Source organism: Dasypus novemcinctus, chromosome Y, assembly GCF_030445035.2.
Source record: "Dasypus novemcinctus isolate mDasNov1 chromosome Y, mDasNov1.1.hap2, whole genome shotgun sequence".
NCBI classification, from domain to species: Eukaryota; Metazoa; Chordata; class Mammalia; order Cingulata; family Dasypodidae; genus Dasypus; species Dasypus novemcinctus.
In genome coordinates, this window is record NC_092216.1 from 17039720 (window position 1) to 17065344 (window position 25625).

Below are 25625 nucleotides of genomic sequence, written 5' to 3' on the forward strand. Positions count from 1 at the left end.
TTGGTGACCTTGTTGAATATCAGATGACTGTATATGTGACCATCTATATCAGAACTCTCAATTCAGTTCCATTGGTCAGTATGTATATACTTGTGTCACAAGCAGACCGTTTTGATCACTGTAGCTTTGTAGTATGTTTTAAAGTCAGCTAGTGTGATTCCTCCAATTTAATTTCTCTTCTTCAATATGTCTTTGCCTATACAGGGCAGCTTGCTCTTCCAAATAAATTTCATAGTTATTTTTACCAATGCAATTAAAAATGCTGTGTTATTTTAATTGAGATTGCATTAAATCTGTAGATTAGTTTGGTAGTATAGACATCTTAGTGATATTTAGTCTTCCTATCCATTAACAGGGAATATTATTCCATTTATTTAAGTCTACTTGAGTTCCTTTAATAGGGTTGTGCACTTTTCTGTGCATAAGTCATTTACACTTCTGATTAAGTTTATTCCTAGGTATTTGATTTCTTAAAAATTTTACTCTTACAAAGAGCATTTTTTTCCTTGACTTCCTCCTCAGATTGCTCATTATTGGCTGTTGATGCAACAAGAAAAAAACCTCGAATAAAAGGGGAGATGGTAAGGACAAATGAGTTTATATGCCAAAGAGACTTAAAAATGAGTTGAGAGGTCATAAGAGGTGTCATGATTATGCATGTCTCAGCAGGATCTTAGAGATAGCCAAAGCAGATACAACCTCAGGTAGGGGTGCTCCTGAGGGCTACAGAGACACTCAGGTTCTGCAGTCATGGCAGATGGCTCTGGAGTTTCATGCTTTACCGGTGGGACCTACTTTAGAATTTGAACTTCTGAGTGTGATGGAGCTCGGCTCAGATGTGACTTCTCTACACATGCCTCTTCTGTTCCTTTTATTGAACCTGTGGTTGGTACTGGGGTTGGTGTATGCCCAGGAGCCTTGAAACTCTGAGCTGTCCATGTGCCAATGGGACGCTGAGATCTCAGCAATGTTGAATCAATGGTATCAGCCACAACAGCCCAGTAGGTGCAACTGGTAAAGAGGCCCTGGAACTCTTGGAAAAAGAGCATAGTTCCTTGGCTCAATTGGTCTTTGACAATAACTAAATTTGGATTATTTTTTACTTAAGATAGAGAAGTCTCTGCTGTGATTTCAATGTAAGGCAAGACTAATACAATTCACAAAAGATGCAATGAGATAAACACTATTAACATCTCCAATGGTTTTGTTATAATGTGCAGTTTCTCCCAATACCTCACTATCTTCCAGGCCACCTGTGACCTTTTTTTGTGTGTGTGTGGCTAAGCTCTATTCTCTGGAGAGAATGTCTCCACCAGACCTTCCAATTACTCATCCCAGGACTAGATTTAATCATGATAATGGTGCTGTTACTTATGCACCATTTAACTGTAATTACCTGCTTAAATATGTTCTTATATATCTCAACTAACTACTTAGGCCAGACATCTTGAAAAAGGATGCCAAGCCACAGCAGGGGGAACATAATGGTGTAAAATAAATTATATATGGCACCTTGTCATCTCACCGGACTTAATTATAAGTTTACCATTTTGAGCAACAATTCCACTCAACTCTAACCTAGGCATAATTGTACCTAGTAGGGTCTGTTCCTCCATTTGATCTGGATGATAAGCCTTCAACTTCTCCAAATGACCCTCACTCTTTCAGTACTTTCTGTTGCAGAGTGTAAGGTTGCCAAACCCAGTGTCTGTTGAAAAACCCTCCTCCTCCTCTCTGGGTCACAATAAAGATGAGCCCCTGGAACAAAGACTTTTCCTCTCCTCCCCTCTGCTAATCTTTGCAGAAGCTTAGGTTGGATTAGATACACACCCCTCCACCATTATTCTTGCATCTGCCCACTAAGTCCTTTGATCTAATAAAGCTGTTGTTTCTTCATTCTCAGCCGACTGGCGGTTTGTGTGTCATCACCCAAAGAATTTCCACCTAATATCTAAAACACACACATTTTGGGGGTAAGTATTACCACGATAGCAAAACTGGAAAATGAGAAATACAACAAAGAAAATGAAAGAAAAATATCCACCATGAATATAAACATTAAAGTTTCACAACAAAATATTAGCAGATGCAAAACATGTATAAATATCTACATCTATACCTATATACCCTACAAACATGGGAATTCAATGTTGTAGCCTGAAGTAGTATAAAGAGCTCTAATAGTTTGTTCATGGCATTCTACAGTTTGTTCATAGACTTGCCAAAGCCTATAGACTTTACACCACAAAGCATAAACCACAATGTAATTAAATTATAACTAGTTAGTAGCAATGCAACAATGTTGGTTCATCAATTGCAACAAATGTAGCACACTAATCTAAGGTGTTAATAATAAGGAAAATTATAAGTGTATTTGTATATTTGTATGGGCACTCTCTATACCTTCAGTATAATTTTTTTCCATGAATCTAAACTTCTTTAAAAATAAAGTTTATTATTATAAAAAGAAGTTAGCTTAAATTACATAAAGTCAAAATTTCAAAACTATCCCAGTATAATATAGATGAATGGATCTAAAGGCTTAGAGATACTGGAATGCTAGAGTGGAATTATCATGTAGACCTACTCAATCACCCCAGGAATATCCAGAGCACACACCTTTCCAAACACAGTGGGCAAAATTTTTGTGAGAGCAGGTCTATCAATTCTGGAAGTATTCTGTGGTTGCTCCTCTCTCTAGGTCCTGTTATTGTGGGAACTTCTGAAAAAGCAGCAAAAGGGATGAGTGAATCATAGATTGGAAGGAATCATATGGCAGCACTTAATTGCTAAAGACAATTATGGGCAGTCAAGTCAAAGTACTCATCACATCCTATGGCAATGGATGTTGAACAAAAGATCTCTAGACATGGAATAGATGGATAAAATACTGAGTTCTCATATATCCATGTAAGAAACTTCTAGGTCAAATGAACAAAAATCTAACTTGAATAAAAATGAAAACAGTGTGTCATGGCCCCTCAATCAGTTCCCAGATGAGATATTTTACAAAGCAGAAACCCAGGCCTTTTACCAGGGTGACTGTGCAATGTGGAAAATGAAATGATCAGAAACTTGGGATAGTTATTAGACATTGCATCTAAGCAGCATTAATTTTAGAAGACCCAAAATGTCACCACATTGGTCAACCAGTCAGAATAGGGGATTTGAAGGTCAGGAGATCAATGAAGTGGTCTGTCTGGTCCCCAAATTCATTTTATGGTTATTTCCTCATATCTAGAATGCATAACTGAGATATACATACTCTGCAATGGGACAAACCCACATTGGTACCCTACCTTCATAGAAAAGACCAAGTGGAATTCATAAGATCTGAACCTAACTAACAAAATAGTAAATCAGGAGAAAAGTACATTGCAACTGACCATGTTCAGTGGTTTACATTATGGATTTAGTTTTACACTGTACATTTTCATAGGTTTTGACAAACTGCATGATGGCTGTATCCACCATTGTAAAACCATGCAGAACAATTCCAATGCCATAAAAATGCCCTATATTACACCTATTCTTCCCTCCCCACCTTGGAACCTCTTTGTTTATTAATTGCAACAAATGTACCATACTCCAAATTTAAGATGTTTTAATCAGAGAAAGTGTTAGAGGCCGAGAGGGGGGTTTTATGGGATTCTCCTGTATTTTCCATATGACTTTTCTGAAACCTAATCTTCCTGGAAAATAAGTGAAAAAAAGACAAGGAACATACAGAAGAAATTGTCATGTATTTAAAGAACATAACAGATTTTATGGTGATGGAAGGTATACTATAAAATGTTTTTATTTATTATCTTGCTGTATTTGAGCCGAGGATTTTGATTGCAGAAAGGTTGCAACAGTGGCAGGAGAGGACCACTGGTGTGGGGTGTTGGTGGTGGGGGGATGTGTAGGGAAGAGTTTACCTGGGATATGCTTCTATGGAATAGGAATGTGTTCATGTGGTCATGGGGTGTTGTCTCAGTGGGTGAAGACTCATACAATAACCCAAAGAATAGGGAGTTCTCATCCTGGGGAGTCTTGTTATATTCTGTAATACAGTCGCACAGCATGGGCTGTGCCTAGTGAGGGAGGACAATTATTCCAGTCCCTTGATACTGATAGCTGTACTTAAGATCCTTGTTCTTGTGAAACTGAAAATTAGCCTAATAGTATATATTGCCTAATAGTTACTTCCTGCTAGCCTCCTTGTTGCTGAAGCCTGGCTTCTCTCTAAGCCAAACACAGCATACATTTTCACTGGAATGGGGTATGAGTCCTGGGGATTAGCCTCCCTGACACTGAGAGATTATTATCAAGTACCAACTTGCAATGCATTTGGAAAAAGACCTTGATCAAAGGTCTTGATCATTGACCTTGATCATTGTTTAAAAACAAATGAGTTGTGATGGCTAAGTGATTTCAAAGTCAGTTAGTAGGTCATTCCAGAGGTTACACTATGCACATCTCAGAAGGATCTCACTGATTGCCACAGTAAACAGTGCCTCAAGCAGGGGAGTTTGTGAGGGCTCTAGAGACATCTAGAAACTACAGGCAGGGTAGACAATTCCAGGAAATTGGCAATCTCTCAGTAAGGCTTACCTTGGAATATATGTTAACCTAGCTCCCCAATGTATCAGAGATCGTTTTATTTATAATTTTCCTATACATGGTTCTTCTACCCTTTTATTTGAACCCATAATTAGCACTATACATATTAACCAAATGTCCCAGAGACTTAAATCTCAATAGGAGAAAAAGTGGGCATCACTATCCCAAAATGATCAAGACTGAGGAATCAACAAACATAAGGGGGGAAGTGACTATCGACTAAAGTAGACATTATTATTAAAGTAATGGAAGAACTGGTGACATTGGTATACAGTGGTCACCAGAGATACCAAAGGGAAGGAGAGGGAAGAATAAGTGGTATATGGAGCATTTGGGTACTTTCTGCATGATATTGCAATGATGGATACAGGCTATTATACATTTTGTCAAAACCTATAAAATTATGTGGTGCAAATTGTAAACCGTAATGTAAAATATAGACCATGGTGAGTAGTAATTCTTCAAAATGTATTAGTCAGTTGTAACTAATGTATCACAATAATGAAAGATGGCATTAATTGGGGAAGTATGGGAGTGGGAAGAGTGGAGTCCTATACTTTTGATATAAAATTTCTATAATACACAGCTTCTTTTGAAATAAATTTTGTACAGTTTCTACAAAAAAGTAAACAACATTCTTGGGGGATTTTTATACATTAATGCTACTTGCATGAACTTGAAGGATGTAGAGGTGGCAATTCCCACCATATCCCCGTTCAATTCCCCTATTTGACCCATGCAGAAAACAGATGGATCTTAGAAGGTGACAGTGGCATCAGCAGAAATTGCAGCCCCCAAAATAATGCAATTTTTTGAAATGACCAGAATAGGTTTCTGGTTGCTTACGTTGGACTAATTCCATCATAAAAGGCAGCATTTGGTTATACTGGAATAGATATGCACTCGGGTACAGGTTTGCTTCCCTTGCCTGCAATGATTCTGCCAAAAGTTATCTTTGGACTTATAGGATGCCTTAGTCACTGTCATGCTATTCTAGATACATTACTTCTGGTCAAAGAATCCACTTCACAGAAAATACAGTCAGTACCATTATAATGCTCTACATCATCCTTAAACAGGTGGATTGGTAGAAAGATGAATGGATTTTCAAAGACCTATTATACTGACAACTAGGTGTCATACCTTTCAAGGCTAGGGAAGTATTCTCCAGAGAGTGGATAAACTCTAAGTGAGCATCCTCTCTATGGAGCCATTTCTCAAATACCCAGGATCATGGGGTCCAGACATCAAGGGGTGGAAATGTGAGTGGCAATACCTAGTGGCCCACTAGAAAACATTTTGTTTCCTGTTCCCATGACTTTAACTTCTGCAACTCTACATATCAAAGTTCCAAAAGAAGGTGTGCTTACACCAAAAGAGAAAACAATGATTCCCTTGAACTGTAAGTTAATACTGCTACCTGGTTTACTCATGCTTCTGAATTACTATAGAAATTACTTTACATAATGTAGTAACTGGAATGACTGATCCTGATTATCAAGAGAAACAGGACAGTTATTACACAATTGAGATAAAGAAGGAATTTCTTATTAATGTCATAAAATGGGATTAAGGTCAATGGGAGACAACTTGTGATGGTTAAGTTAACGTGTCAACATGGCCAGGTAATAGTGCACAGGTGTATGATCAACAGGTACTGTGCTACTTGTAATACAAGGATATTTCACAGACTTTAATCATCAGTGAGTTCTTTGCATACATAGCTGGTTACATCTACAATTAACTGGGAAGAGAGATACATCAGCAATGAGTAAAACCATATCCAACCAGTGGAAGTCCTAAAATGGACAAGTGATTTCTGCATTTGGAGAGAGAATTCCTATCTCTATTTTAGACAGTCACCATTTCCTGGGGAACCTTCATCAAGAATCTTCATCAGAGTACTTGGCTTGAAGTCTGCCCTATGATATTTGGACTTGTGTATCCTCGTGTCATGTAAGACAATTTAAGAAAATCTCATTCTATTGACAGGTATTTCTATTAATTTTGTTTCCCTAAAGAATAGATTGGTACTGGGAGTGGTTCTCAAGAAAGAGAATCTTAAAAATAAGGTTCCTTAATTCACCCTGGGATTTTTGCAGTTGACTCTCTACTCTGATTAGATTCATGGGCACTAATTACTTCATTTCCAATAATAAAGAGATGACTGACAGTCTGTGGCATGAAATGATAATAGAGACATACAAACTAAAACCACTGGTAAGACTACTTTCATGCTTATAAAAGGTAAGCCCCTGGTAAGTTGTATCTTAATGGAGTTGTATGGAGTTAAAATTACAGTGGTGTTGGCTGTCTAAATATGCTGGATAGTTATTTTTTTAAAAGTGATGAGCTGAAAGCTTCAAATTTGCAAGTTAATGCCACATGAATGGGTGAAAATTTCTCTGTGGGCCCTGAGAGAAAATCTTGTTTTATGCATCTGCAGACTTAAGATCTCTGAAATCCAGACTCAGAGTCTCATTGTGTGAGTAGTAGAGTTACAACGGAATTGGAAATCTCTAACCTTATAGGGTGTCTGCTATTAAAATAAGGGTATTGTTTGGAAAAGAGTGGAATCATGATGATTGAGATAGAGATATATGGGTTGGTGATATTTAAGCCCTAAATTCTGCTGAAAATTTGCCAGATAATCCTGTAATGGTCTATTATGAGGAGTAAACCACAAGACCTCCTCCACAACATGAGAAAAGGGCCACCCAACATTAAGCCTGCCCTGATTAGAAAACTACTGAATATCCAATCTGCTCCAAGGCATCTGCCATCTAATCCCCACTTGAAGAGATTAATTTTGTCTCATGAGATAAAACTGCAAAGAAATCCCCTTAGGGACACTACTTTTTTTTTTTTTTCCCTCAGCAAGGATTCTATTTAATTCCCCAAGGTGAACTACACCAATTATATCTCTTGAGTACAGCCAGGTTTGCAGCTCTGGGCCACATATCTCTTTTATTTATTAATTTATTTTTTTTGCACATGGTGAAAACATTTTGGAGCACTGCTACACCACATGGATAATGGTTTACATTGTTGTTTATACTCTCTGCCTGTCCACTCAGTGGGCCCTGGCAGGACGTACAATGTCCAGCATCTGTCCCTGCAGTACCACCCAGGACAACTCCAAGTCCAGCTTCTCCAGACCTATTTCTAAAGTCACAAGCTCCCAAAGGTAAAGTACAAAGTATGACCCATGAAGAAGGGCACTGTACTTCAAAAGAACTGTGTAGGTTTTCCAATTTATATATATATAGACAGAAATCAGGGGGATAAGTGTGGGAATGGATATTAAGGATGTGGGATAATTGTGGAAGGAATATAAAGATGTATCAAACTGAATTTTTTAATATGAGTACCCTACATAGAGATTCTGGATTTAACGTAGCATGAAGTTGTTCAGATGGCTGCCTGAAACTGGGATCACAAAGTGGCCAACAATGTCTGAGGTTAAGATGACAGAATTGACCTGGTATACTGTAGATGAGGGGAGTCAAAGCTTAGAGAGATTGGTACATTAGGGTGGGTTTACCACCTAAAACTTGCCCACCCACACCAGGAGTGTACAGAGGACACACTTTTCACCAGGACTGTGAAGTGTAAATAGGTGGGACTAACTCAAACTTCCTTGAAGAGCTCTGTGGTTGCTCTTCTCTGTGGGTCAGATTTTACTGTGGTAACTGCTGTCACAGAACTAGGGTCCATAAACACTACGGGCAGGATCAGATCCAAGACAAAGAGAAGTCAAGTGGCAGACTTAGATGCCAAAGACAAGGTGGGAGTGGCTACAACAATGTAAAGCAGACCCAAAACAGTGATCAAATAGTCTGTCATCCTGTCATTGGCTAATAGATATGGGGTGCCTAGAAATAAAATAGATGTCCAGACTACTAAATTTCTACTTGATCTGTATAAGCAGAAGAGTTCTATGTTGAGTGAACCAAAGTCTAACTTGAATTACAGAAACAGAGAGCCAAGACCCCTTAATCAGTTCATGGACTTGAGACACCTTACAGACCCAGAGACCTTTGAATAAGGGAAAGACTGGGTCCCCTCCCAAAGGAATATTATAAAAAATGTGTATGTAAATCTTTATTCCAGCCTTAGCCAAAAGGATCTACAGCATTTTACTATGGTAACTGAGCATTGGGGAAAAGGAAATAAATAGATATTTAGGGATGATTAGACACTGGCTCAGAGTGACATTATTTCTAGTAGACCCAAATTTTCATGGTGATCCACAAGTTAGAGTAGGGACTTATGGAGATGGGGTGGTTGATGGAGTTTTGCCTCTACATAGAAAAGTATTAATTAAAAAGTAACCAGTGTTATGGGCAGATATTTCAGAGATCACTGCCACCATCAAGGATGATTTTGTTTGAGAAATGCTTTTTCTTAGGTTGCCATTAGTAAGGACCACAAGAAACAGTTTGCTTTCAGCTGGCAAGGCTAGAAGTATATGTTCAATGTCCTATTCAACAAAATATCAACATTCCAGCCCTATGTTGTAATATTGTCTGCAGTGGCCTTGATCATCTCTTCCTTCCACATGACATCATACTAGTTCATTACATTGATGATATTACCCTGAATGGATTTAATGAGCAAGAAGTCCCAACTGCTCTAGACTTACTGGTAAGACATTTGTATGAGAGAAGATGGGAGATAAATCCAACAAAAATGCAGGGACTTTCCACCTAGCGAAATTTCTTGCTTTTCAGTGGTCTGGGGCAGTTTGAGATATTTCTTCTAACGCAAAGGATAAACTGTTGTATCTGCTTTCTTCTAAAATAAAATAAAATAAAGAAACCAGCACAATGCTTAGTTGGCCTCTTTGGCTTTTGGAGACAACATATTTCACATTTAGATGTGCTGCTCTGGCCCATTTACCAAGTGGCCAGAAATGCTGCTAGTTTAAAGTGGGGACCAGAACAAGAGGAGATTATGACAGGTCCAGGCTGCTGTGCAAGCTGCACTGTCACTTGAACCGTATGATCCAAGAGATTCAAAGGTGCTGGAAGCACCACTCACAAATAGAAAGTTATCTGGAAACTTTGGCAGGCCCCTATAGGAGAATCACAATGCAGACCCTTAGGAATTTGGAGCAAAGCCTTTCCATCCTCTGCAGGTACTACCCTCCTTTTGAGAAACAGTTTTTGGCCTGCTACTGGGTCTTAGTAGAGATAGTATGGTTAGCCATAGATCACTGAATTAACTGACATGCCTCTCATAAGATGGGTATTATCTGACTCTCCAAACCAGAAAGTTGGCTGTGCACAGCTTTGCTTCATCATAAAGTGGAAACTGTATATAGGATATATGGCTCTAGGGTTCCTGAGGGCACAAATGGTTTATATGAGGAAGTGCCCCAAATGCCCATTCCTGCCACATTTCCTTCTCTGTTCCAGCTGACAGTTATGGCCTCTTGGTGAGTTCCTTATCATCAGTAAACTGAGGAAGAGAAAGCTCAGGTATTGTTTACAGATGGTTCTGCACAATATGGAATTACCATCCAAAAGTAAAGGGCTACAGAATTGCAGCCTAATGCTGGGAAGTCCCTGAACGACAGCGGTGATGGCAGAGCCTCTCAGTTTACAGAACTTTGAGCAATTCATCTGGTTGTTCATTTTGCTTGAAAGGAAAAATGGTCAGAGTGCATTTGTACACTGATTTATGGGCTTTTGCCAATGGTTTGGCTGGATGATCAGGATCTTGGAAGGAACATGACTGGAAAATTGGGGACGAAGAGGTCTGAGGAAGAGGTATGCAGATAAACATTTCTGAGTGGGCAGAAACATGAAAACTTTTGTGCCTTCTGAACGTTAATCAGAGTGACATCAGCAGAGGAAGCTTTTCACAATCAAATGGATAAGATGACCCACCTGTGGATAACAGCCACCCTCTTTCCCCGGATTTTCTTTTCTTATTCAATGGACTCATGAACAAAGCGGACATGGTAGTAGAAATGGAGGTTATGCATGGGCTCAGCAACATGGACTTCCCCTCACCAGGGCTGACCTGGCTACAGCCATTGCTGAGGACCCAATTTGTCAGCAGCAGAGACATGCACTCAGTCCCTGGAATGGCACCATTCCCTGAGGTGACCAGGCTGCTACCTGGTGGCAGGTTGATTATGATGGGCCACTACCATCATGGAAGTGGCATTGATTTCTTTTAACTGGAATAGACACATACTATGAGTAACTTTTGCCTTACTTGCACACAATGCTTCTACCAAAAGTATCAGCTATGGATGGCAAAATATCTTATCCAGCACCATGACATTCCATACAGCATTGTTTCTGATTAAGGAACATACTTCACAACAAATGATGTGCAAGAACAGGCATATACTCATGGAATTCATTTGTCTTACCAAGTGCCCCATTATCTTGAAATAGCCGAATTGAAAGAACCATGGAATGGCCTTTTGAAGACTTAATTATGGTGCCAACTAGGTGGCAATACTTTTCAGGGCTGGGGCAATGTTCTCCATGAGGCTCTGCATGCTCTAAATCAGCATTGACTCCATGGTGCTATTTCTCCCATAATCAGGATTCAATGTATGGAAATGGGAATGGTACCTCTCACTATTACTTCTGGTGATTCTCTAGAAGATTTATGCTACTTGTGCCTGGAGGCTTAAGCTCTTCTGGTCTACAGTTATTCATTCCAAAAGGATGAGTGCTTCTACCAGGGAAAACAAGAATTGATTTTAACTGGAAAGTAAGACTGCTACCTGTCAACTTTGGGCTCCCCATGCCTCTGAATCAACAGGAAAGAAAGGAGTTACTGTACTGGCTGGGGTGATTCATCTGGCCTATCAAGGGGATATAGGACTGCAAGTACCCATGGAGGTAAAGCAGAAGGTCCCCTAGGGCATCTAGGTACTTAGCACTAGCATGGCTTTTTATGAAAAACGGTGGAAAACTATGAAACATAATCAAGGTAGTACTAATAAAGGCTCAGAAAAATCAGGAATGGAAGTTTGGATTTTCCAACCAGGCAAAGAACCACGATATTCTGGGGTGCTTGCTGATGGTAAAAGGAACATGGAATGGGTAGTGGAAGAAGTAAGTTGTAAATATGAACTTTGAACATAGGACCAGTTACAGATAAAAGATTGTAATAGTCATGAATGTTTCTTCCTTGTTTTGTTATGAATATGTTTGTATTTGTATATAAAATGAATATCTTGTTCTCTTCCCTATCTTTCCCCTTACCATATAAGTTGTTTTAGTTTTATGTCATAGTATTTAAAGATGCCAATTTTATGAGTGAGTTTCACCAAAGAACTTACACAGTATTCTGGGGGTGGGGCAGAGGGGGTTAGTGTGTTTCCGTTTGTATGCAGGGCACTTGAGTATTGTTAGGAGGAAAAGAATATATCACTGTTATTTTTATTTAGGGGTTGAAAATGTTTTGAAATTATATGTATGGTGGCTAAGTTGACAAGTGATGGACTGTGTAGGCTAATGTGTCAACTTGGACTGTTAATGGTGCCCAGTTAGTTGTTCAAGCAAGCACTGGGCTCATTATAATATTAATACAAGACAGTTCATGGACTTTAATGATCAGTGAGTTGATTGCATAGATGGCTGGTTACATCTACAATCAAATGAGGACATTGCTGTCAGCAAAGGCTGATGTCTTATCCAATCAGATGAAGGCCTTAATAGGAGAAGTGAGTTCAGTTCTCAGAGAAAGAATTGCCATCTCTACTTCAGACAATCAGCACCTCCTGGGGAACTCATCCAGGACCTTCATCAGAGTCTCTGAACTTGCAGCCTGCCCATGGTTGCCTGAGACAATTTTATTAAAATTATACTATTTACAGGCATTTCCTGTTGGTTTTGTTTCCCTAGAGATTCCTGACTAATACCCCACACAACACAGGTAGGACTACTAATGTACCAGACCCTATAGCAATGATGGTTTGTGTTGTCCCATGAAGCTAATAACCAGGATTTGAGGAGGTGCTTGCTGAGCATAAGACAAATATGGAATCAGTAGTGGGAGAAGGTAATTATATATACAAGCCATGTCCACATGAACAGTAGCAGAAAAAAGGGACTAATATGGCTATGCAACTTCTTACTTTAAAAAAAAATGTTTTGAGGGTTTGCATATGTACATAAATTCAAATTTTGTTATTTTCTTCCCAAACTGATTTAGATTTTGAAGACTGCCAAGGCAATATATGAGAAATATATTTGTGTTTTCCAATGGGAATTTATTAACTTATAAGCCTACTCTTCTGAGGTCCTGCAAATGTCCAAATCTGGGCATCAGTCTTCTCTGGCTCTCATTGCTTCAATTATTGCAGCTTGTTTTTTCAGCCTCTGCTCTCTTTCTCTGCAGCCCCTCTGTCTGTTTTCATTCATTTTTTTTATGTTACACAAATTTATTACGTTATTATCATTCATTACAAATTGTATGAACAGATGAAGAAAATGTCATCCACGCTCTATGCCTGTGTAAAAAACTTAAAGGGATTTAAATTTGGATAAAACTTTGCTCTTCTGTGGCATGTAGATTAACAAAATTTCTCCCATTTATATCACAAGTATGTATGGGTGTTTAGATCCATTCACGCACATTAAATATCACCAGTTATTTAGATAAGCTCCAAGGCTTTTAAAACACAGAAGGGAAATCCAAGGTTCACACATAAATTTAATGACGAATCATTTAACCATATCATGAAACGAAATTGTATATCCTATGCAGTTACATGATTCCTTCAGGTATTCTTTATTAAGTAATGCACAAGCTAAATCATGATTGCCTCAGACAGTGTCTGTTCTTCTATAAAATAGCCATTGCACATAACTAACTTTTACTCAGGAACATTTAATAAACATCAAGTCTCTGAGTTACAAAGTCACAGAATGAAACAGCCATCAACATTGTGCAATCACAATATGAACAGAAGACTAGCTCTTGGCAAAAGCACTGAACTATACTCTGTCAGGAAGAGATGTATTAAAAGCAGCTCTGCCATGAGACATAATCCCTGGATATATATATATATATATATATATATATATATAGATAGATAGATAGATAGATAGATAGATAGATAGATAGATAGATAGATAGATAGATGGACAGATAGATAGATAGATAGATAGATAGATAGATAGATAGATAGATAGATATATTCATAGATATAAATAAAGTTGCAGACTCCATTTTTACAAAAGTGTAATTAAGGTAAATAATGGGATGTTAACAAATGCTTTGTCAGTCTTTCAAAGGAGAAAGCACAGGAAAAAGTAAATAGCTGGCTTAATAAAAAAACTCAAATTGCACATTCTTCTATCTATATATAAAACTGTGTGAAATAAAAGTAAGGATGTATATATCCATGATTTTGAACACTTATATTCAGCTTGGCACTTTTTACACTATCATTTTGTTCCTAAATCATGTATATTAAATTAAAGCCAACCAATTACATATACAGAAAGCTACATATATCTATATATAAATATTTACACACATATATATAGATACTTTCTGGTTAGTAGAGATAAAGAAAAATAAATTAAAAAACGAAAACCTTTTCTTTCTTCACCACAATGATAAGCTCTTTTCATTTTTTTATTCTTTAGACTTTAAAATGCTACACAGGGTTATTGAGAGAATAAGAGTTCAATACACTTGGTTGGTTTCATAAGACTCATGTTGGAAAATGTGACTTCACAGAGAAAAATACTTCCATTTAAATACACACAAAGAGCAATGCTGGACATCTCGAGCAGATCTTCAGAGATGGAGAAGAAAGGAAAAGTGTCTGGTAGGACTCTTTAAAAGAGTCACACATCTACCATCATCTATTGGTGGATAGCTAGGTCACCTACAACAGCACAGAATTCTTGAAAGAATATTCTTCCATCTCTATCCTTTTTTGCATTTATTATGGTTTTGTCTACAATTTGCATTAACTGTGTAGCTTTCAGATTGTTCCCCACCATCACCTTCAGCTGTATACCCATCTTTATCCATGTCATAGATACGGAATGCAAACCTCAACTTTTGTTCCTTATCTCCTTTGACACTGAACTAAAAGGCTCCTTCAATGAATTCTTTTTCTTCTTTTTTATTTTCTTTTATATGCTACATTCAAAGATCAACTCAAGATGGATCAAAGACCTAAATTTAAGAGCCAAGACCATAAAGACCTTGGAAAGCAGTGTAGTGAAACATCTACAAGACCTTGTAATAGGAAATGGCTTCATGAACATCACACAAAAAACATAAGCAGCAAAAGAACAAATAAATAAATGGGACTTCCTCAAAATTAAAGCCTTCTGCACCTCAAAGGAGTTTGTCAAGAAAGTAAAAAGGGACCCTACACAATGGAAGAAAATATTTGGCAACCATATATCTGATAAGAGGCTTATAACTTGCATATACAAAGAACTCCTATATCTTGAAAATAAAAAGATAAACAACCCATTTAAAAAATGGGAAAAAGATTTAAACAGACACTTCTCCAAAGAAGAAATACAAATGGCTAAAAAGCACATGAAAAAATGCTCCAAATCTTTAGCTATCAGGGAAATGCAAAACAAAACTGCAATGAGATACCATCTTACTCCCATAAGATTGACAGCTATGAAAAAAACAGAAGAATACAAATGCTGGAGAGGATGTGAAGAAATAGGAACATTCATCCACTGCTGGTGGGAATGCAGAAGGATCCAACCATTCTGGAGGACAGTTTGGCAGTTTCTCAAAAAACTAACCACAGATTTGCCATATGACCAAGCAATTCCACTGCTGGGTATATACACAGCAGAACTGAAAACAAGGACACAAACAGATATATGCACACCAATGTTCATAGCAGCATTGTTCACTATCGCCAAAAGTTGGAATCAACCCAAATGCTCATCAACAGATGAGAGGATCAATAAAATGTGGTATATACATACAATGGAATACTACTCAGCTTTAAGAACAAATACACTACAAACTCACGTGATAACATGGATGAATCTTGAGAACCTTATGTTGAGTGAAGCAACCCAGGCATTGAAGGACAAATACTACATCACCTCAGTGACATGAAATAAGCAAGCTGCCTCAGAGAGCTAGAGACTGGAAGATAGGCTTACAGGAAATCGGGGGATAGAGGAAGGATGTAAGCTGACATCTACATGGGTGAAATCTATGGATAAGCTGGAGGTAAGTATGTGTACAAGGAAGGGATAAAATGGGGGCATTGGGTTACCTTTGGATGGGGCTTGAGAGCTTGAGGGGGTCTAGGAATGGGCAGATGGATAATATTGCCCAAGAAATTGGGGGGAGGGTGGGACAACATACAAACTTAGGAAAATGTCAGGTGTTGGTTGAGAGTATAATGCTGAGAAAACCTTTTCAATATATAATTAGGAAAGTTACCTGTTTAAGATATTTAAAGGGGATAATCTGATGTAGGACAGACTCCTAGTGAATATGTGAATGCTCATTTTGCCAGAGTGGGTTATACCATGGGTAGAGACCCATATAATGAGAGTGAAGGTAGACCCACATCCTGTGGAGGACTAATGCCATCAAATAGAGGGAACTGTATCTCTCAAGAGAAATGGTGGCTCCCAGGGCATTAGGGCAGTTGAGCAAGTCAAGCCCTCAACACTGTTGCAAGTATCTCTGAACATGGCTCCTCAAGAAGTGAAGATTGACTGTCACTGTGGGCCCCAAGGGGAGGGGGAATTAAATATTGAATAGATGGAACCAACGTAACTGTGAGGGCAATAGAAGTGTTTCACAAGTGTACACAAGGATGGATATAAAACATGTAATATTACACTGAAAACATACAGGGGATGGCAGACTAATAATGTAAACCATAATGTAAAACATAGGATAACTAAAAATTTAGAAAACTGTATAGCCTAAAGTATAAACCACAATGTAATCACAAATGTTACCTTTTTTGAAAGCTATTGTCTCAATATCTGTACATCAGTTTCAGTAAATGTGATATGAATAAGTTAAAAGATTATGGCTGTGGAAGGGAAAAGGGTTTATATTGGATATGTGGGAGTACTGTATATTGTATATATGAATTACTGTGATCTATGGCTCTTGTTAAGAGAAGCTTAATAATTAGGAAAAAAGAAAAGAAAAAGATAGGATGTAGAATTTTTCCAAATCAATATGTATTCTATATCTAACCTTTAAACTCATTGCTATATTCCATTTTACTAGTAAGGGAACCTGACATTATATTGGGCTTCACTTTTCAGGAAGTTTTGGATCACAGAATGGTTCAACAATGGCAGTGGAGGAATACTGGTATGGGGTGTTATTGACAGGGGACATATGGTGACAGGGAGTTATACAGGGCATGTGTCCAGGGTGCATGGAAATATTTGGATATACTCATAGTGGAAACAATTAAAAACAACAGCTGAGGGGGTACTGGGCTCCTGGCTGGGGGGGCTCTGTCATGGTCCCTAGGGGAGCAGCAGCAGTCCCTCGGGTGCAACAGCAAGGACCAGGAATGAATGAGGGTCCAACAGTGAGCCCCTGATACTAATGACTATGCTTGTAAGCCTATACACCTGAAATAAGAACAATGCCTAGAGCAGCACTGTGCCTAAGTGTTCCCTCCTGACAGCCTCTGTGTTACTCAAATGTGGCCAGTATCAAAGCCAACCTCAGCATGTAAGTGCACTGCCTTACCCCAGCATGGAACATGACACCCGGGGATGAGCCTCCCTGGCACCGAGGGATCACTACCAAGTACCAGCTGATGATGTAACTAGAAAATGACCTTGAATTAAAGGTTCAATGCAGACCAGCAGAATATCCCTGTCTACATATAATAACAGGAGTTAAAAAGGCTGTTTGACCTAAAGTAAGGGGGAAATGGAAAGGACAAATGAGTTTATATGGTTATGAGTCTCTAAAAAAGAGTCTGGAGGTTGTCAGAAGGATTGCCCTTATGCACACCTGAACAGAGTCTCAGAGACAGATAAAGTAGATACAACCCCAGGTATTTATTCTTCTGAGGGCTAAAGAGACCAACAGGTTTTATGGTCATGGCAGATGGAGTTCACTGTCATGTCATTTGGCCCTTCTTTGGAGTTGGTGTTTCTGCATGATGGAGCTGGACTCAGATGTGATCTCTTTTCACAAGCCTTTCCTGCTACTTTACTGGAATTGTAGTTGGTGCTGGGGTTTAAGATATATCTAGGGGATCTGAATCACTGGACTGACAATATGATAACCAGAACCTGAGCCTCAACAGTCTTCAGCTCCTACACTCTGATTTATTGGACTTACCCCACTCAGCTAACATGGAGTTGAAGAATGTCAACAACCACACCATGGAGTCTACAGTGCCTACAACTGAAAGCAGGAGGATTGCATCCAGTATCCATGTGGAATCTAAGCCCCCTCTTGACATAGATGTGGAATGGACACAACCAAGCCAAGGTGCATAGGAAAGAGGCATACAGTAAGGATTAGAGTGGACTTAATGATATTCTATTCATGAATTAATGTGGTTAATAATGGAGAAAATGTGGCATTGGTGTGGAAAAAGTGGCCATGGTGGCGGCTGGGTGCGGGGAATGGGAGGAGGAGATGACATGTGGAGGCATTTTCTGGACTTGGAGTTGTCCTGGGTGGTGCTGCAGGGACAACTACCAGACATTATGTCCTCCCATGGTCCACTGGATGGAACATGGGAGAGTGTGGACTATGGTGTGGACCATTGGCCATGGGGGTGCAGCGATGCCCAGAGATGTACTCACCAAACGCAATGGATATGTCTTGATGATGGGGGAGAATGTTACTGTGGGGGGAGTGGTGGGGGTAAACGGGGACCTCATGTTTTTTGAATGTAATATTTTTTAAGAAAATGAATAAATAAAAAAACATAATATGTGAACAGCAAAAAAAAAAAAAAGTATTCACCAAATGCAATGAATGTGCCACAATGATGAAAGAGGTTGCTGATGTGGGAGAAGTCAGGTGGGGGGATGGGATATATAAGAACCTCTTATATTTTTTAATGTAACATTTTTTGGGCACGATGTATCTTCAAAAATACAATTAAAATTGATGGAGGTGGGGGTGGAGAGTGGGATATATGGGAACCTCATGTTTTTTAATGTAACATTTTCTGTGATCTAAAAAACTTGAAAAAAGATAGTGAAAAAATAAAATAGAATAAAATAAAATATATGAGGTCCCTATATACCTCCACCCCACCCACTACACCCCTCCCACATCAAAAACCTCTTCTATTATCATGACACATCCACTGCACCTGGCCAAGACATTCTGGAGCACTGCTGCACCACATGCAGAGAGATTCACTCAATGAATTCTTTAAAGTCTACTTCTCCATTCCCATCCGTGTGGAATATATCTATTACTCACTGTGCTAAAGGATTCTGTTGTAACTCTGGCAGAGACATGAACTCTTCCACATGCAAAGAACCAGAATTGTCCAAATCGATGTCCTTAAATCTCTTTCCTAACCTTTTAGCTTCATCAGCATCAAAGTGTGAGCACATTTCCAAAAGCTACTTGCCTCATTTCCCATTTTGCTCAGCAGGTCCTACGGCTCACTCTGTTGGAGAAGAATGTGGGCGCTTAGACAGGCTGGAGCAGCAAGCCAGGGGTCAAATGCGGTGGCCTGGTGCGGCTACTGTTCTCAGGCCCCCGCGGGGGAGGGTGGGTGCGGTAGGGCGAAGGGAGCGCCCTGGGGCCTGGGCCACCGGTGGGGTGACTGGGCAAGAGAGGGAGAGGGTGGGGATGGGAGGAAGCAGAGAAAAGAAAAGAAATTAAAATGCAGATTCAAAGACGGGTGGGGGAGAGAAAAGGGGGGAAAAGGCAGAGAGAAAGGAGGGGAAGAGCAGGAGACGGGGCCAGGAGTCTCAGGGGTTGTAGCTTTGCGCTAATGCCAGAGAGGTGACAACAGACTGCAGTGGCTCCCGATGACCCACAACCTCAGGGCATGAAAAAGCTGTGTTCACTCTTTTTTTATTTTTTTTTATATTTTTAATGTTACATTCAAAAAGTATAAGATGTTCCCATATACCCCCATCCCACTCACACCACTTGCCCCAAATCAAGAGCCTCTTTCATCATCTTGGCACATTAATTGCATTTGGTGACTACATTTTGGAGCACTGCTGCACCACATGGATAATGGTTTACATTGTATTTTACACACTCCACAAGTCCACCCAGTGGGCCATGGCAGGACACACAATGTCCAGCATCTGTGCCTGTAGTACCACCCAGGACAACTCCAAGTCGTGAAAATGCTCCCACATCATACTTCTTCTTCCCTCTCCCTATCTTCAGCAGCTATCATGGCCACTTTCTCCACATCAATGCTACAATTTATTCCATTACTAATCACAATAGTTTCATAGTAGCATATCAGTAAGTCCACTCTAATCCATACCCTGGAATGGTTATGTCCACTTCACCTCTATATCAGAGGGGGTTTAGATTCCACATGGATGATGGATGCACTTCTCTGTTTGCAGCTGTAGGCACTCTTGGCTCCCTGGTGTGGTAGTTGACCTTCTTCACCATCCTGTTAGCTGGGCAGGGTAAGTCCAATGAACCACAGGGTAGGAGTTACAATTCTGCTGAGGCTCAGGATTGTCATATGGACAATCCAGATATCCAGGTTCCCTGAGTTTACACCAGACCCAGAACCAAACACAGGTATAGTGAAAGTGACAGAAGAGGCATGTGTAGAAAGGTCACATGCATTTTTAAAGAAGATCAACTCTAGCTCACATCTTACTGAAGTAAGCAAATCAACTTATCCCATCTACAACAGGTTCACACCAACAGGATGGACCAGTTTCAGGAAAATTATTTCCTGTTGCACATATGCAAAGTACATTAACTCCACTGCAACATTAAGTAAAAACTCTTATCAAATTTGGTTATAGGTGTGGTCTTTGGTTGAGCATAATTCCCCTAGAGCTGTGGATTTTGAAACTGAGAACAAATTATATATGCTTCCAAAATACAAAGAGGGATTGTCAAAATATATAGTTCCCATTACCATAGGGAGCAATTTTAAGGAATATAGGATTCCTGTATACAAAACAATTTCAAAAACCTCCAAAACACACTCCACTAGATTTTAAGGCTGAAAATCATCTATAAAACCATTCTTCTTCTTGGGGATTGATGGAGTGGTAGCCCTACCCTCCAAAAACTTTTCCAGTGACCACATTCTAGGATCCACCCTTACAAAGCAACAGAGTTGCAGACAAACTCTAGACCTCACCCTCTGACAACACAGGGTTGATGGCCAGACTCTTCCAATTTCTGGAGCACAGACTCAACCTCCCCAGAACATTGAGGGTGGTGGCCTTACCCTTCCCAGTCCTGGGGAATGTGCTCCATCCTTTCTGAAGGTTGGTTGGTAGCACTGGCCCTGAAGAGTTGGGTGGAAGGCCTACCTTCTTCAAGTGCCAGGTCATTCTCCTCCTTCTGCACATAGGGATGGGTATATTCTCCTGGCTTGAGGTGTCTTCAGTCCAGACCTCAGCTTCCACATTTCTATTTTTTAAGTCATTTTCCCATAATCTCTCCCATTTTGGTAATTTCTTACTAGACTGGCAGAGGAACTGGTCATACAGATTGCACAAAAACCTAGTCCTTTTAACATGCAGCACAGTGGGGGTACAGTCCCTTAGGTAATAAGACCTTATTCTCACAGGATAACTTTATTTCCAATCCTATCTTGTAATGAAATGACTGAGCAGTTCTATGGTTAATTAAATCTCACATGGGGTACTATTCTTTGGGGACTCATTTTCTGGAAACTCAGAACTTCCCAAACCAACAATTTCTTTCCTGTGTGCCCAGGAGTTCAGTTCTCATCTTATTATTTTCCTCTCAAGTGAGGGATGAGAAGCCAGGTCATACTTTCCACATTTAGTTTGGAAAGTTCCTCAGCTAAATAGCCAAACTCAGCACTTCCAAATTCTGCCTTCATATAATATTAGATGTCAATTTTATCAAAATTGTTACCACTTTAAAGCAAAGGTTATCTTTCTTCTAGTTTGCAACAACACATTCATCATTTTTGTCTAAAGCTTCACCAGAAGTATTCTCAACATCTGTATTTCTACCAACAGTCTCTTCAAAGCAGTCTAGACCTTTTCTATTAACCCTCTCACAATTCATTAAGAATCTTCCCTTTACCTATTTAAAAAACCTTATAGCGTTTTTGGTATTTTCATAGCAGCACCCCACTCTTGGCACAAATTTCTGTTTTAGTTTGCTAAAGATTGCCAAGGCAATAAGCCATAAATGGGTTGGCTTTTATAATGGAGATTTATTGGCTTATAAGCTTACAATTCTAAGGCCATAAAATATCCAAATCAAGGCATTAGACTCATCTGGGTCTTATCATTTTTAGCTTCCTGGGTTCTGTGGTTTCCTCCCTCAGCCTCTAGGGTTCCTCTCAGTCTCCTTTCTTTGTAGTCATCCATTTATAAAGGACTATAGCAAGAGGATTAAGACCCACAGTGGGTCATGCCCTACTGAAGTAATCTAATCAAATGCTCTCATCGACAATAGGTTCAAGGCCACAGAAATGAATCAGTTTGAAGAATATTATTTTCTGGAGTACATATATATCAAACAACTATGCTGTCTTACCCCCATATCATATAACAGAGATGTATTAACTCTCTGTCATAGTGTTTAAATTATAGGATACCAGTTTTAAGAAGTAATATTATCCAAAGACTTTCATCCATGTCTGGGTTCTCTAGGGCATTCATGTTTGTACACAGAACTGCAAGGAGGAGAAACACATCCTGACTTGATTTAGAGGTAGTGTATACATCACCATCCCAGGGTCTACAGGATGAACGAATAAAATATGAATTAGGGTGGACTTACTGGTATTATACTATCAAACTATTGTGACTCTAGCAAAGGAAGAAATTGTATCATTGATGTGGAGAGATTAGCCACAGGAATTGCTAAGGGCTGGATGAGGGAAGAAGAGATGTGATTTGGGGCATTTTCAGGATCTGCAGTTGTTCCAAATGATATTGCAGGGACAGACATTATATATACTGCCATAATCCACTGAATGGACTAGGAGAGTGTAAACTACAATGTAACCTATAATCCATGCAGTGCAGCAGTGCTCCAAAATATATTCACCAAATGCAATGAATGTGCCACAATGATTAAAGAGATTGTTGATGTGGAATGAGTGAGAGTGGGGTGGGGTGTGGGTTATATGGGAAATTATTATATGTTTTAATGTAACATTTGTTGTGATTCATGTATCTTTTTAAAAAAGATGGTAAAAATGTAAAAAAAATGTTGAATTCTTTTAGGCAAAAGTATGACTGCTATTACTTTTATTTAGAGACTAAGTATGATTTAAAGAGATATTTATAGTGTCAAGTTGATAAGGGTGGATGGTGATAGTTAAGTTCATGTGTCACCTTGGCTTAATTATTGTTTCCAGTTCTCTAGTCAAGTAAACACTGGCCTTATTGGTACTGTGAAGGTATTTCAGGGATTTAAGCCATTAGTCAATTAACTGAGTTTATGAATAGTTAAATCAACAATGAACAATGGATATTTTATTCATTAATGAGAAAAGTCTTACCCAAACCATTGAAAGCCATGGCACAATGATAAAAGAGGTTGATGATGTGGGGGGAGTAGGGAGTTGGGGTGTGGTATATATGGGAACCTCTTTTATTTTTTAATGTAACACTTTTTGTGATCTATGTATCTTTAAAAAAAGACAATTTTAGGTCATTTTAAGAAAGGAAAGAAAACTCATGACTTTAGAATTCAGAAGAATTTCTATTTTGATACTCTGGAAGCCAGTAGGACACTGTACAGCATCAATAGAAGAGCAAGAAGAGGCTAAAGATCAGAAAATTACTCTCTCTATGTATGGTGTCCCTATGAGGTGCAGAGGTGCCCAAAGATGTACTTACAAAATCCAATGGATGTGTCATGATGATGGGAACGAGTGTTGTTGGGGGGGTAGGGGGATGGGGTTGAATGGGACCTCACATATATATTTTTAATGTAATATTATTACAAAGTCAATAAAAAATAAAAAAATTAGAAAAAAAAATTTCTCTTCCCCAGTGCCAGGACTGGACACAGCAAATTACTGAAAATGGCTTTTGTATAATGACTTTGCTTTTAAAATTTTTTTAATTTTTAATTTTTTTATTTTTAAGGAGATTTAGACTCCATAAATGTGACATTGAAAATACAGGGGGAGACAGGGCAAGATGATGTCAGAAAAGTGAACCTTCCTCTCTCCTACAAAAAAATGACAGAGTGGGGACATATCCTGCCTAAGTGAGCTGTTTTGGGAACCCACAAATAGGAGGCTGCTGGATATCAAGAATGAGAAAACACGACAAAAACAGTGGTAACTCAAGGTAAACCCTGGGCATCTGACCCTCCACAGGGCAAGAAGTGTCAGCTTTCCATGAACCTCACTGATCACACAGCCAGAGGAGAAAAACTCCAAGAATGGGAGGGTTCTGATGAAGGGTGGAGAGGCATTCTACGAGTGTGGGTTCAATTGTCTGGACCTGATTTTTTGAGCTTTAAGGAGCATACCAGCTAACTTGAAGATAAACCATGTAGAAGAGAGAGGTAAATCTGCTGAGGCAGACAGATTTACCTAACCTCTGTGGTTACCTCTGGGAATAAAGTGGAGCCAGGCAATTAAATAATTTTGTGCAATGCACCTAAGGGAGGGATATAGTAGGAAGTGCTTGGTAGCCTTCCAAGAGCATTTTTAAAGTTCCTGACAAGGTGTGCATGCTCTTTCTTAGGAAGACTGAGAGTCATTATTTTCCATAGTTCAATTTTATTCACCAGGGTCCCATGTGAATTTCAGAGGTGAGCTCTCACATGGGCTTCTTGCTGCCCTGAGAGAGAGAAGTGAGGAAGGGAGAAATGGGGAAGGACAGATTCCTAATCAGTTTATTCAACTGCAAAGAGTCAATTCTGTCCCAGGAAGGGGACGTTTTGCAGACAGGTTGACCAGCTGCATGGTTTGGCTAAGTGAAGGGTTCCAGTCTTGAATGTGCAAGGTCTCTGGTTCAGTTTCCAGCTCCTCTTAGAGTAGTGACTGACTGGGGTATTAAGATCTGGCTGTTACTTTGAGACAGGGAAAGAAATTATCCTTGTATTACCTTCCCTTGGGTCTCTTATTTTCCCTAAATAAGAGCTTAAGAGGGAAGTCTTTTGTTTTGTTTTTTTAATTGTTTGATTGACTGTCTGCTTGAGGGCTTGTTTATTCCCCCCTGGTTATCTTGTTTATCCCCAGCCTTTTTTCTTTCTTTCTTTCTACTGTTTTTTTTTTCTTTATTTCTCTATTGCCAATTCTTTATTGTTTCTGTGCTTCCTCTTCCTAAATGTCCTCCTTGTTGTGTGTACTGATTTTGGCTACCAGTGCTACCTCTTTTCCTTTCTACACCTTTCTACCTTCCTCTATCTGTTGTTGTTCTTCCATTCTACCTCTCTTTGTTTAGCCCCCACTTGTTCTAGCTCTTGATTTTTAACACTTCTATTCTGTTTTCTATCTTTTATTAACTCTTTATGTTATTGTCCTTTCTTTACTCCCTCTTTCCTGATCCTGCTAACCTTTAATTCATACAATATTCTTCTCCATATTGTTTCTCATTTCATTGTAGGGGCTCCATCTTTTTATTCCTATAACTATACACTGCTTACATGAGTTTAATATTTTTTCTACTAGGTCTTATATGGTTCTTCTGCTAAAATCTATTACTAATACTACTATACACATATTCTTTTCTTATCTCTTTTCCTTTTGCTGGCCCTAATATTTTCCTTCAAGGTAACAGAAAATGAAAAGAAATAGAATATAGAAGAACAAAGTATGGAAGAGAAAACTTAAAACACACACAAAAACAGTACCCCCAAAAAAAACCCTGAGACAAGAGGGAGAAGATTAACAAACCCACAAAGAT

General features: G+C 39.0%; 1 pseudogene; it reads right to left on the reverse strand.

Annotated features, from left to right (window-relative positions):
- Window positions 1-14438: 14438 nt before the first annotated feature.
- On the reverse strand, window positions 14439-19189 carry LOC139438339 (calcineurin subunit B type 1-like; annotated as a pseudogene).
- Window positions 19190-25625: the final 6436 nt, after the last annotated feature.